Below are 11,562 nucleotides of genomic sequence, written 5' to 3' on the forward strand. Positions count from 1 at the left end.
ACTGTGTTCACAATGAACTCTAAGTGCTGCAAGTCATGTGAATGTGTGTGTGTGTGTGTGCGTTTTTTTTTTTTTTTCAAGAGATACCATGTAGATACAAGAGTTTATATAGCCATATCAACACAATTGAACTACCAATGAACCTTCAACGAGTTACAATTCATAGTTTAGCCATATAAAAAGAAACTACACATAGATGACCCAAGTGTGTACTCTTAGGTTATATGCAAGTATATGAACGACATAAGTAGTGTCACATATGGTCTAATTAACCATATTCACATTTTTCTTTCAATGTTATTCAGAAATGAGAAAGACTGAACAAAAGAAAGAAAAACTTCCCTGGCTTCTTGGTGAATCCGTCGAGGAATTAAATTTTCAGCTCTGTACTCGTGCCAAATAATCCTGCATCAAAAATCTAAATTATTCAAAAGTGCATAGATAAGTAAATAAAGTAATAAATATAAAAGAAATAAACAAAAGAAAAACTCTTTGGGTTGCCTCCCATAAGCGTTTGTTTTAACGTCTCAAGCCAGACTTTTCAGTCTTCATCAACCAGGATCTCTAAGTGGAATAAATGCATAGTTCCTCTCCATTTTTTCTCCATAGTAGTTCTTCAATCTCTAAAAATTAATTCTGAATATATTCCCTATCTTGTCCTCAAGTCTATTGCTTTGTTGACCTTATTGGTCACGCCCGGTTTTGATTATGACAAATACTCATTGTATCTAATGAATGTTTAAGGTTTTGTGCAGAAACTAAGAATGTTAAGATAAAGATGTGCACAAAGAAAGTAAAGCCCGAAGACCAAAGATTATTCCATATTGTAATATATTTAATTGGTCTGTAATAGTAAGTAGGTATTCGGTTTGTAATAAGCACACACAACACATGCATGATTTTCTATGTAAGCTCAAACAAACCATGAATGAGAATGGACTTTAGAAAGACCTTAAGGTACGGTCGACCGACATCAGACTTTTTCAGTGTCTTCAAATTGGCTCTCAAGTGACCCTAGGACACACACATTTGCACATATATTTGTTAGGCACTTGAATAGGGCTTGTTTGTTTCGATACGGGACCGAAATGCACACATGGTGCACTTTCGATCGACCAGCCAAGCTAGTTCATTTTGGCCTGGTTGACCAAAACCTCCCTAGGTCAAAAGTTTGACCATCTGGTCGACCAGCCAAGGTAGTTCAAAAGGCCCTGGTCGACCAAAACCTCCCTGGGTCAAAGTTTGACCATTTGGTCGACCGAACCAAGTTGTTCACAGATACCTGGTCGACCGAAACCCTTCTTGGTCAACATTTGACCACCTGGTCGACCGAACCAGGTAGTTCAAAAGGCCCTGGTCGACCGAAACCCCCTGGAGTCAAAAGTTTGACCATCTGGTCGACCGACCACTTTTGTACTACAACTACCTGGTCGACCAGAGGGTCCTCGGGAGAATTCCCAGCGGTCTGGTCAACCGAACCAAGCAGTTCAAAATGCTCTGGTCGATCGAAACTCAGAAAATTGGGAAATCGCCTTCTCCTGGTCGACCGTGCCCTTAGTTCAATATTTCCCTAGTCGATCGAACCATTTGAGACTTGGTCGACCGAAACATTTCTAATCGATTGGACCTCTCGGGTTGCCCTGATTTTTTACCGCAGTTAATATTTTTTAAATAGGGTTAAAATGTCTTAAACATCATTAAACTTCCCTAATAATACCCAATAGGTCCCCAACGGTCATATTTTCTCCTATGCCTATATATATGAAATTATTTGAGAAAATTAGCAGAGATTAGCTCCTTTGATTAGGTTGAAATTCTTTGAAAATCATAAAACCCATAATACTCATCTTTGAGCCTCCAGCACTTATTCTTACCAGATCTTACTTCTCAAATACTTTTGTAAGTATGATTTAAGTGTTGTTGTTTCTTTAGGATTGCTCTCTCAAGATTGTGCTTGTGTGAAATTTATTCTATTTGAGAGCACATCCTCATGTGTTCTTAGGTGACTTTATCTATAAGTCTTTCCTAAGAAAACTTCTTTGGAACTTCTAAGTATTGCATCGTCATTGCAATATCTTGAGAAGTTTATATTTGATTTTGGTTGCAAAAACTCTTTCTAAATCACTTTCAAATATCTAGTGTGTTTCATTTGATAAATATTTAAAGAGATATTTGTTTGTGTGAGGAAAATCTTTGTTACAATATTCATTGATTTATATCTTTAGTTGAATACAAAGATTAAACTCTTTTTGCAAACCAAACTTATACATTGCTAGAGTTTCATATACATATATCTATTGAGAAAACTTGTTGATTGAAATATATGAAGTTTGGATAATATCTTTGTTTAAGCACTTAGATTGAATATCCTGTGATACAAAGATCATCTAGGTTTGCACTTTCACGCACTCATTACAATGATAGTAAATCTATTTGAGAGTTGACATCTTAGACCACATTGAGCTTACATATTGAATCATACTGTGGTGTTTGTGATTGCGCGTATCTGGGTACACATCTGCTTTACTTGAAAGCTTATTCATTGTACCATTTGATTGTATTTTAAATACTGTTGTATTTCCAGGAACGAGCCTGAAGAGGGAGACTAGCCCTGGAATAGTCCCGGATTGGCTTAGACCCGATTAGGAAAGCTAGGTGCGTCGTCCTGTTAAGGCATGTAGGTTGAGGTTAGCCCCGCTAATTGACCTGGTTAAGGTTGATTGACGCCTTGTGTTAATATGACCTGGTTTAACGGTGTTGCTCCACCCTTAAGTGATTCTAGTGGAATCCTCTGGCTTGCGAGCTAGAGGCGGGGACGTAGGCATAGTTGGCCGAACCCCGATAACATATTGTGCGCCTTGTTTATATTTTTGTACTTCACATTTAACGCACATGTATGTTATGGTGTGAATGATGCATTTGACTTAATTTCCACATCATTTTTTATCTACGCATTTGAAATTTCATAGAAAGACCCTAAGCTTGTGTAATACTGATTAAAGAAAGTTCAAAATTCCAATTCACCCCCCCTCTTGGGATTACACCTTTTCTAACATGCTCCAAAAGGGAAAACCTTGTCAATTGGATAAGGACCTATCCATCTTGACCTCAACTTACCCGAAAAGAGTTTTAATCTTGAGTTAAAGAGTATAACATGTTGTCCTGGAGCAATCTTATGCCTAAGAATCTGTTTGACCTTCCAGTTCTTCGTTTGCTCTTTGTAGATTTTTGCATTTTCATATGCATCACCTGAGAATGCATAGAGAAGATGCTCAGGAAATTGCTTCAACTCTGGAGATATAGGTTGCTACATCTTTTCTTTAGAGATTGCAGAATCCATCCTTGCTACCATAGGTTCTAGCCTCCCCACATGCTACTGCGTTGTAATCTACTGCAAGGATCGTTCTAGGTGATCATCTGGCACATATTTTTTAAAAGCTTTTTCTTCACCTTGCTAAATGACTGTTGAGCTCATAGGTCGCACCTGATTTTGATAATGACAAATACTGATATTTGATGATTGTTAAGTGCTTGTGCAGGTTCAAATAAATATCCCAAGGAAGGACACTTGAGGAAACAAGAAGATCGTGAAGATCTGTAATTTGAAATTGTAATTCATATCGGTCTGTAATAATTTATATGGGTCTGCAATAGTAACTTAGGTTGTGGTTGTATGCTTATCACCTGCACATCATGCATACAAGATATAGCGTAAGCTCAACTAGACCATAGCAAAACCCTAGGCTCCAACACTCACACACACAGCATAAAATATATGAGTGTGTTATAATTGTGCTAAAAAATTGAACAAAACTAAGCAAGTTAAGAGGGCTCGGGTGACCGAACCTTTCAAGTACAAATCTCCTCGGGCGCCCGAACTTTGAAAGTAAAAATGTTGACCAGCCCTCGGGTGACTGAACTATAAATGTACACATCTTCCCTGGGTGCCCGAACCCCTCGAAAGGGACTGTTCACCAACTTGGGCAACCGATGATTTCAGTTCAAAAAGGCCTCAGGCGACCGAACACCTATGTTCGAGCCACCAAGAATTCAACTGGGCACCCGAAGTTAAGTAGCTTTGCTACTAACTTTGATTCAGGTTGCCGAACCTCTATTCAGCCACTTGAACCTAAGCCGGTTAAAATTAAATTAACCGTGGTAAAATTGGGTTAAATAAGGCTAATTGGATTTTAATTATTCGGAGACTTTTTAACAATACCCATTTTGTCCCGAACGGTTATAATTTTTCGCTTGGCTGTAAATATGCCTTCATTTGCATGATTAGAGAGATATTAGCAAAAAGTGATTAAGCAAAAATCCTCTTTACTGAAAAATTACCCTTTGTCCAAAATACTCTCATATCTTGTATCCATTTGATAAAATCTGAGAGTGTGAGAGTTACTCTTGTGCTTATGTGATTATTGTTCTATGCTAATACTCTCACTTGTGTGTGTGTTTGAGATTAATTTTTTGGGAGCTTAGCTTAGGTTTATCCCACCGATTTCTCCTTTATAAATCTCATGTGGGATTAAACCAAGAAAGTTTATGATATTTGCATCCCATTGCAAGTGTCCAAGAGCTTTGCTTTTGGTGTGCGAAGATTTTTCAAGCAAGTAAGTGATCTTTTCAAACTAGCATTGTGCTTATTTCATTGAGGAAAACCATTCTGAAACTAGTTTGATTATTTGCTTAATATACTTGGAATATTGATGTACTGTTGAAATATCTTGTTTAGATTCCAAGTCATTGCTTGTATTGATTATTCTTGAGCATCATATTGATCGTATTGTGTTGAATACTCTTGAGCTTCATATTGACTATACTCTGTTGAGTATTAATAGAACAAATCTTGCATCACTGATCTTACACTATATCCATGCTATCGATGCGTATGTGATTGTGCATATTTGGGTACAAATCTGCTTTACGTGAAAGCACAATTTCTGTACCATCTGATTGTAAAATCTGAGTGTTTCCAAGCATGACCTGAGGGGGCAGTAATCCAGCCTGGTAAGGATTATATGTAATGGTTGAGGTCAGCCCCTTTTATTGACCTGGTTTGTATAGGTGCCACTCCACCCATTTAAGTAAGCAAGTTATAGTGGTAATCCTTGTGCTTGTTAGCCAAGGCGGGAGCGTAGGCAATTAGCTGAACCTCGATAACATTCCTACGTGTCATTCTTACTTTATTGCTTTCTAGTGCATGTGTGATTGATTAAATAGATTTATTTACTTTCTGGTATACGTTTACATTGCTTGCACTAGATTGTCCATAGGGTTGTGAATATACTGGTGTTAGGAGATTAACCTAGGGTTAGAATTTTAAAAATACCAATTCACCGCCCCTCTTGGTATCACGACAAAGCTAACAATTGGTATTAGGGCCACGTTGCATAAACTAGTTGTTATTTTTCAAATAGATCACATATGGCTCACAACTCTGTGACCCCTTTCCCTGAGGGACCATCTTCCAAACGACCTCCTGTTTTCTGTGGTTTTAATTACACCTTCTAGAAATAGAGGATGCGCATCTACCTTCAGAATACTGATTGGAAGGTGTGGAGGATTGTCTCTAAAGGAAACTATGTCCCTATGAAAACTGAGGGTGCAGCTAGGGTTCCTAAGACTGAGGATGAGTATGATGATGATGATCTAAAAGTTGTTAGTCTTAATGCCACTGCCATGAATATTTTATACTATAGTCTTGATGTTAATGAATTTAACAGAATTATGGCATATTCTAATACAAAAGAAATAAGGGATAAGTTAAAGGTCACATATGAGGGTACTAGGGATGTGAAGGACAGTAGGATAGATATGTTGACCAGTGAGTATGAGGCATTTAGGATGAATGTAGGCGAGTCCATTCAGAGCATGTACACTAGGTTCACACACATCATAAACTCACTACATGCATTAGGAAAGACCTATCCCAGATATGAGATGATTAGGAAGATCCTTAGAGGTTTACCTCTTATTTGGGAAGCCAAGGCTACGACCATTGTTGAGGGTAGAGACCTTAAGGCCATGACCCTAGATGAATTGATAGGTTCCTTGATTACATATGAATTGTCCATAAATGAAATACTTAATGAGCATAATAGGGCTAAGAAAGTGATTGCACTTAAAGCATCTAATAACACATCTAGTGAGTGCAGTGAGTTTGACACTAATGATGAAATGACCATGCTAACCATAAAATTTAGTAGATTTTTCAGGAAGAACATGAATCCTTATAAAAAATTATAGAGTCTACTAATGAGAAGGGAGAGTCCAGAAAAATAAAATAAAAATCAAATACTCCTACGTGCTATAACTGCAACAAGGTGGGGCACATCAAACATGACTACCCACTGTTGAAAAGGGAGGCTAAGAAAAAAAAGAAAGCCATGAAGGCCGTGACTTCATGGGACAAACTTAGTAGCAGTGACTCAAAATCAGATCACAGCGACTCGGAGGTCGCTAATCTGTGCTTGATGGCACACGATAATGAGGTATTGTCTTCTAGTTCATTGTCTTCATACTGTTCATCTGAAGATTGTGATTTTGATTGGATGCCTACATTTAGAGAGTTACAAGTTGAATATATTTGTGTTTCCAAATTGTTAGGCAAAATGACCAAAGAAAATAATGATTTGAAAAAGAAATGTGAAAATTTGTCAAAGTTGTTTAATATGACAAAAACCTCTCATGCTTCTATTTTAAAATAAAAAGATGTTACTATTGTTGAGCTTGAGAGGAAATTGGAGGATAGCTCCAAAATCATTTTTAAATTCACTGAGGGCAAATGAAATTTTGAAAAACTACCTGGTGCCCAAAGAAACTCCTTAAGTAAAGAGGGTCTTAGCTTTAATGATGTTGAAAATGTTAGACGACCCAATCTTTACCTAGATCACTTCACACGTGAGTAAAAATCTCATATTCCTCCTAGAGATCCTAAGTGTAGATTAAGATGTTTTAAATGTAAACAAATTGGTCACATTCAATTTGATTGTCCACTTAGGAATAAGCATGCTAGAATTAGGAAGGTATGAGTAGTTAAGGGAGATCCTGTTGCTAACCCCCGTGGACCCAACAAAATTTGGGGACCAGCATCAGTCACTTAGCTTATTTTGCAGGTATGCCTAAGGTCGTCCTCCTCTAAGGACAGGTGGTACTTGGATAGCGGGTGCTCACGGCACATGACCGAGGACAAGGGAAAATTCACTTCAATGGTTCCCAAAGATGGAGGCTACGTGACATTAAGCGACAACGCCAAAGGATGCATCATCGGGGTAGGTAAGGTTGGTAAGGATTCCTTTCTTACTATTGATAACGTCTTGTTGGTTGATGGACTGAAGCATAATCTACTTAGCATAAGTCAGTTGTGTGACATAGGATATAAAGTATCTTTTGAAAATGACAAATGCATAGTAGAAGATAAAACAAATCACAAAGTGCTCTTTATTGCTGATAGACCTGAAAATGTTTATACTACCTCTCTTGATAATTTAGCTTCGCTACAAATAACATGTTTTTCTTCTATAAATGAAACTAGTTGGTTATGGCATAGGCATCTAGGACATGCTAGCATGGATTTATTGTCTAAACTTGTTAGAAAAGAATTAGTTAAAGGCTTGCCTAAGATATCTTTTGAAAAAGATAAAATCTGTGATGCATGTCAAATGGGTAAGCAAACAAAATTTAGTTTTAAGAAAAAGAAATTCATATCTACTACTAGACCTTTAGAGATGCTCCACCTAGATTTGTTTGGACCCAATTCTATGCAAAGTCTTGGTGGTAAATACTATGCTTTTGTAATTGTGGATGATTTTTCTAGATTCACATGGGTGTTGTTTCTTACACATAAAAATGAATCATGTGAATAGTTCACCAAACTTTATAGGAGAATCCAGAATGAAAAGGGATATACAATAACTCACATAAGAAGTGATAGAGGCACAAAATTAAAAAATGAAGGCATAGAAAAATATTGTGACTTAGAGGACATATCACATAACTTCTCTGCATTTAGGACACCTCAACAAAATGGTGTAGTAGAAAGAAAGAATATGTCACTACAAGAAATGGGTAGAACTATGTTAAATGAGCATAACTTACCTAAATATTTTTGGGCTGAGGCCATTAATACTGCATGCTATGTTATGAATAAGGTGTTGATTAGACCTTCAATTAATAAAACCCCTTATGAATTGTGGAACAACCATAAGCGTAATATCTCCTACTTTCATGTGTTTGGTTGTAAACGCTTTGTGCTTAGAGATAATAAGCATCTAGGAAAATTTAACTCTAAATTTGATGAAGGTATTTTCCTAAGATATGCACTAAATAGCAAAACACATAGAGTTTTCAACAAAAGAACATTGATTGTGATTAAATCTATTCATGTTGTGTTTGATGAAGCTAATCCATTTTCTAAGAAAGATGATGAAGATGATATTGATATTAGAAAATGCTTATACAAACTATCTATTGAAAATAATGCAAGTAAAGACCCAGAAGGAAATGAAAAATCATCTGAAGATAATGAACATCAGAAGTTGCCTAGAGATTGAAAATTCATTAGAAGTCATCCTATAAATCAAATCATAGGTGAACCATCCCGTGGAGTAGCCACAAAATCCTTGTTGAGAAATATAGTGAATCACTCGCTTTCTTGTCCGAAGAAGAACCAAAAAATATTTAAAAAATTATAGAAGATGAATCTTGGCTCATGTCCATGCAAGAAGAACTTAATCAATTTGAGAGAAGTAAGGTGTGGACTCTAGTTCCTAGGCCTAATGATCAATCAATTATTGGAACAAAATGGGTGTACAGAAATAAGAAAGATGAGAATGGGTTAGTAACTAGGAATAAAGCTAGACTAGTTGCCCAAGGGTATAACCAGCAAGAAGAGATTGACTTTGATGAAACATATGCTCCTGTTGCTAGGTTAGAAGCCATTCGTATACTACTTGCCTTTGCCGCTTTTAAAAATTTTAAATTGTTTCAAATGGATGTTAAAAACGCTTTTCTAAATGGCTACATTAATGAAGAGGTATACGTACAACAACCACCCGGTTTTGAAAATCATAAATATTCCGATCATGTGTACCAATTTTCTAAAGCCTTATATGGATTGAAACGAGCTCCTAGAGCTTGGTATGAGAGGCTTAGTGGTTTTCTACTAGAAAATGGGTTTACCCATGGCAAGATTGACACTACACTCTTCATCAAATCTAAAAATGATGATATGCTCCTTGTTCAAATTTATGTTGACGATATCATTTTTGGAGCAACTAATGATGAGTTGTGTAATGAGTTTGTTAAATGCATGCAAAGTGAATTTGAAATGAGCATGATGGGTGAACTTAGTTTCTTCTTAGGACTGTAAATCAAACAAACTAAACATGTAAATTTCATATGCCAATCTAAATATATTAGGGACTTGCTAAAGAAATTTAATATGAAAGATTGCAAAATTCTTGGTACACCTATGAACTCTTCCATTAAGCTTGATAAAGATGAGCAAGGAATCCCTGTTGAAGTAAAATTATATCATGGTATGATTGGGAGTTTCCTATATCTCACTGCAAGTAGGCCTGACATTAAGTTTAGTGTAAGCATATGTGCTAGGTTTCAAGCTGCCCCTAAGGAATCTCACCTAAAAGAAGTCAAACGAATCCTTAGGTATCTAGTTGGGACTATAGAGTCAAGTTTGTGGTACCCTAAGAATACTACCTTTGAGATTGTGAACTACACTGATGCTGACTTTGCCGGTAGTAAGGTTGATAGAAAAAGCACTAGTGGCACTTGTCACTACTTAGGACAATCTCTTGTTTCTTTGTTCTCCAAGAAATAAAACTTAGTTGCCTTATCCACCACCAAAGCTGAATATATTGTGGCTGGAATTTGTTGTGCCCAGACTTTTTATATGAAACAACAACTTATGGATTATGGATTGCACTATGACACGATACCGATTAAATGTGATAATACTAGTGCAATCAACATCTCTAAAAATCCTATCTCATATTCACAAACTAAACACATTGAGATTAGATATCATTTTCTTCGTGATCATGTGTAAAAAGAAGATGTTGCATTTGAGTTTGTATGCACCAATGAACAGTGGGCGGATATATTCACTAAACCACTATCCGAGGATAGGTTCATACAACTTAGACGTGAATTAGGCCTAATTCATAGTAGAGAAGCTTCTTAGGCTTAAATGTTTCATAGTGTGCATAAATTCAGGGGGAGCTCTCAAATAAAACTTAACAAGTATTAGCAACCAATATCATTGTTAATTTGTTTACTTGCCTTAGACTTTGTAAATACTGGCTATTGCTTGTGTGCACATATCTTACATCTATAGCATGATCGTATTGAATGTAATGCATGTTGCTTATTACCTCCATGATGATATTGACATTTCTACTTGATTGTTGGGCAATACTAAATTGCTTGAGTAGTTGTGGATAAACTACTAGGGAATATAAACTCAAACAGGTTACACTTTATACAGGGTTTATTTTGGAAAAGTCCAACTTACAAATGGCACTCTACTGAAATTTTTTTAAAATCCTTCCAAAATTTCTTATGTATAAATGTAACACTTACCCATTGCATAGAGTGTTCACTCCTATGGTCCTTTTTGCTGTTGCCAAAAGGGGGAGATGTAGGGCAAAAATTTGGGTTAAATACATGATGCATTTTGTTAGGGGGAGCTTCTTTAGGCTATACCCAATTTTTTGCATGGTGTATTTGTCATCATCAAAATGGGGGAGAATGTTGACCTCATAGGTCGCACCCGATTTTGATAATGACAAATGCTGATATTTGATGATTGTCAAGTGCTTGTGCATGCTCAAATAAATATCCCAAGGAAGGAAACAAGAAGTCTGCGAAGATCTGTAATTTGAAATTGTAATTCATATCGGTCTGTAATAATTTATATGGGTCTGTAATAGTAACTTAGGCTATGGTTGTATGCTTATCACCTGCACTTCATGCATACAAGACATAGTGTAAGCTCAGCTAGACCATAACAAGACCCTAGACTCCAACACTCAGACACACAACATAAAATATATCAGTGTGTTATAATTGTGCTAAAAAATTGAACAAAACTAAGCAAGTTAAAAGGGCTCGGGCGACAAAACCTTTGGAGTACAAAACTCCTTGGGCGCCCGAACTTTGAAAGTCAAAATGTTGACTAGCTCTCAGGTGACCGAACTATAAATGTACACAACTTCCCCGGGCGCCCAAACCCCTCGAAAGGGACTGTTCACCAACTCGGGCGATCGATGATTTTAGTTCAAAAAGACCACCAAGCGACTAAACACCTGTGTTCGGGTCACCGAGAATTCAACCGGGCACCCGAAGTTACATAGCTTTTACTAACTTTGATTCAGGTTGCCGAACAGAGACCGAACTTATTTGAAAAACTTTTTTGTATATGTTTTGTCAGGTGACCAAACCTAGGTTCAGCCACCCAAATCCAAGCCGGTTAAAATTAAATTAACTGCGGTAAAACTTGGTTAAATGAGGCTAATTGGATTTTAATTATTTGGAGACTTT

Source organism: Malania oleifera, chromosome 1, assembly GCF_029873635.1.
Source record: "Malania oleifera isolate guangnan ecotype guangnan chromosome 1, ASM2987363v1, whole genome shotgun sequence".
NCBI classification, from domain to species: domain Eukaryota; kingdom Viridiplantae; phylum Streptophyta; class Magnoliopsida; order Santalales; family Ximeniaceae; genus Malania; species Malania oleifera.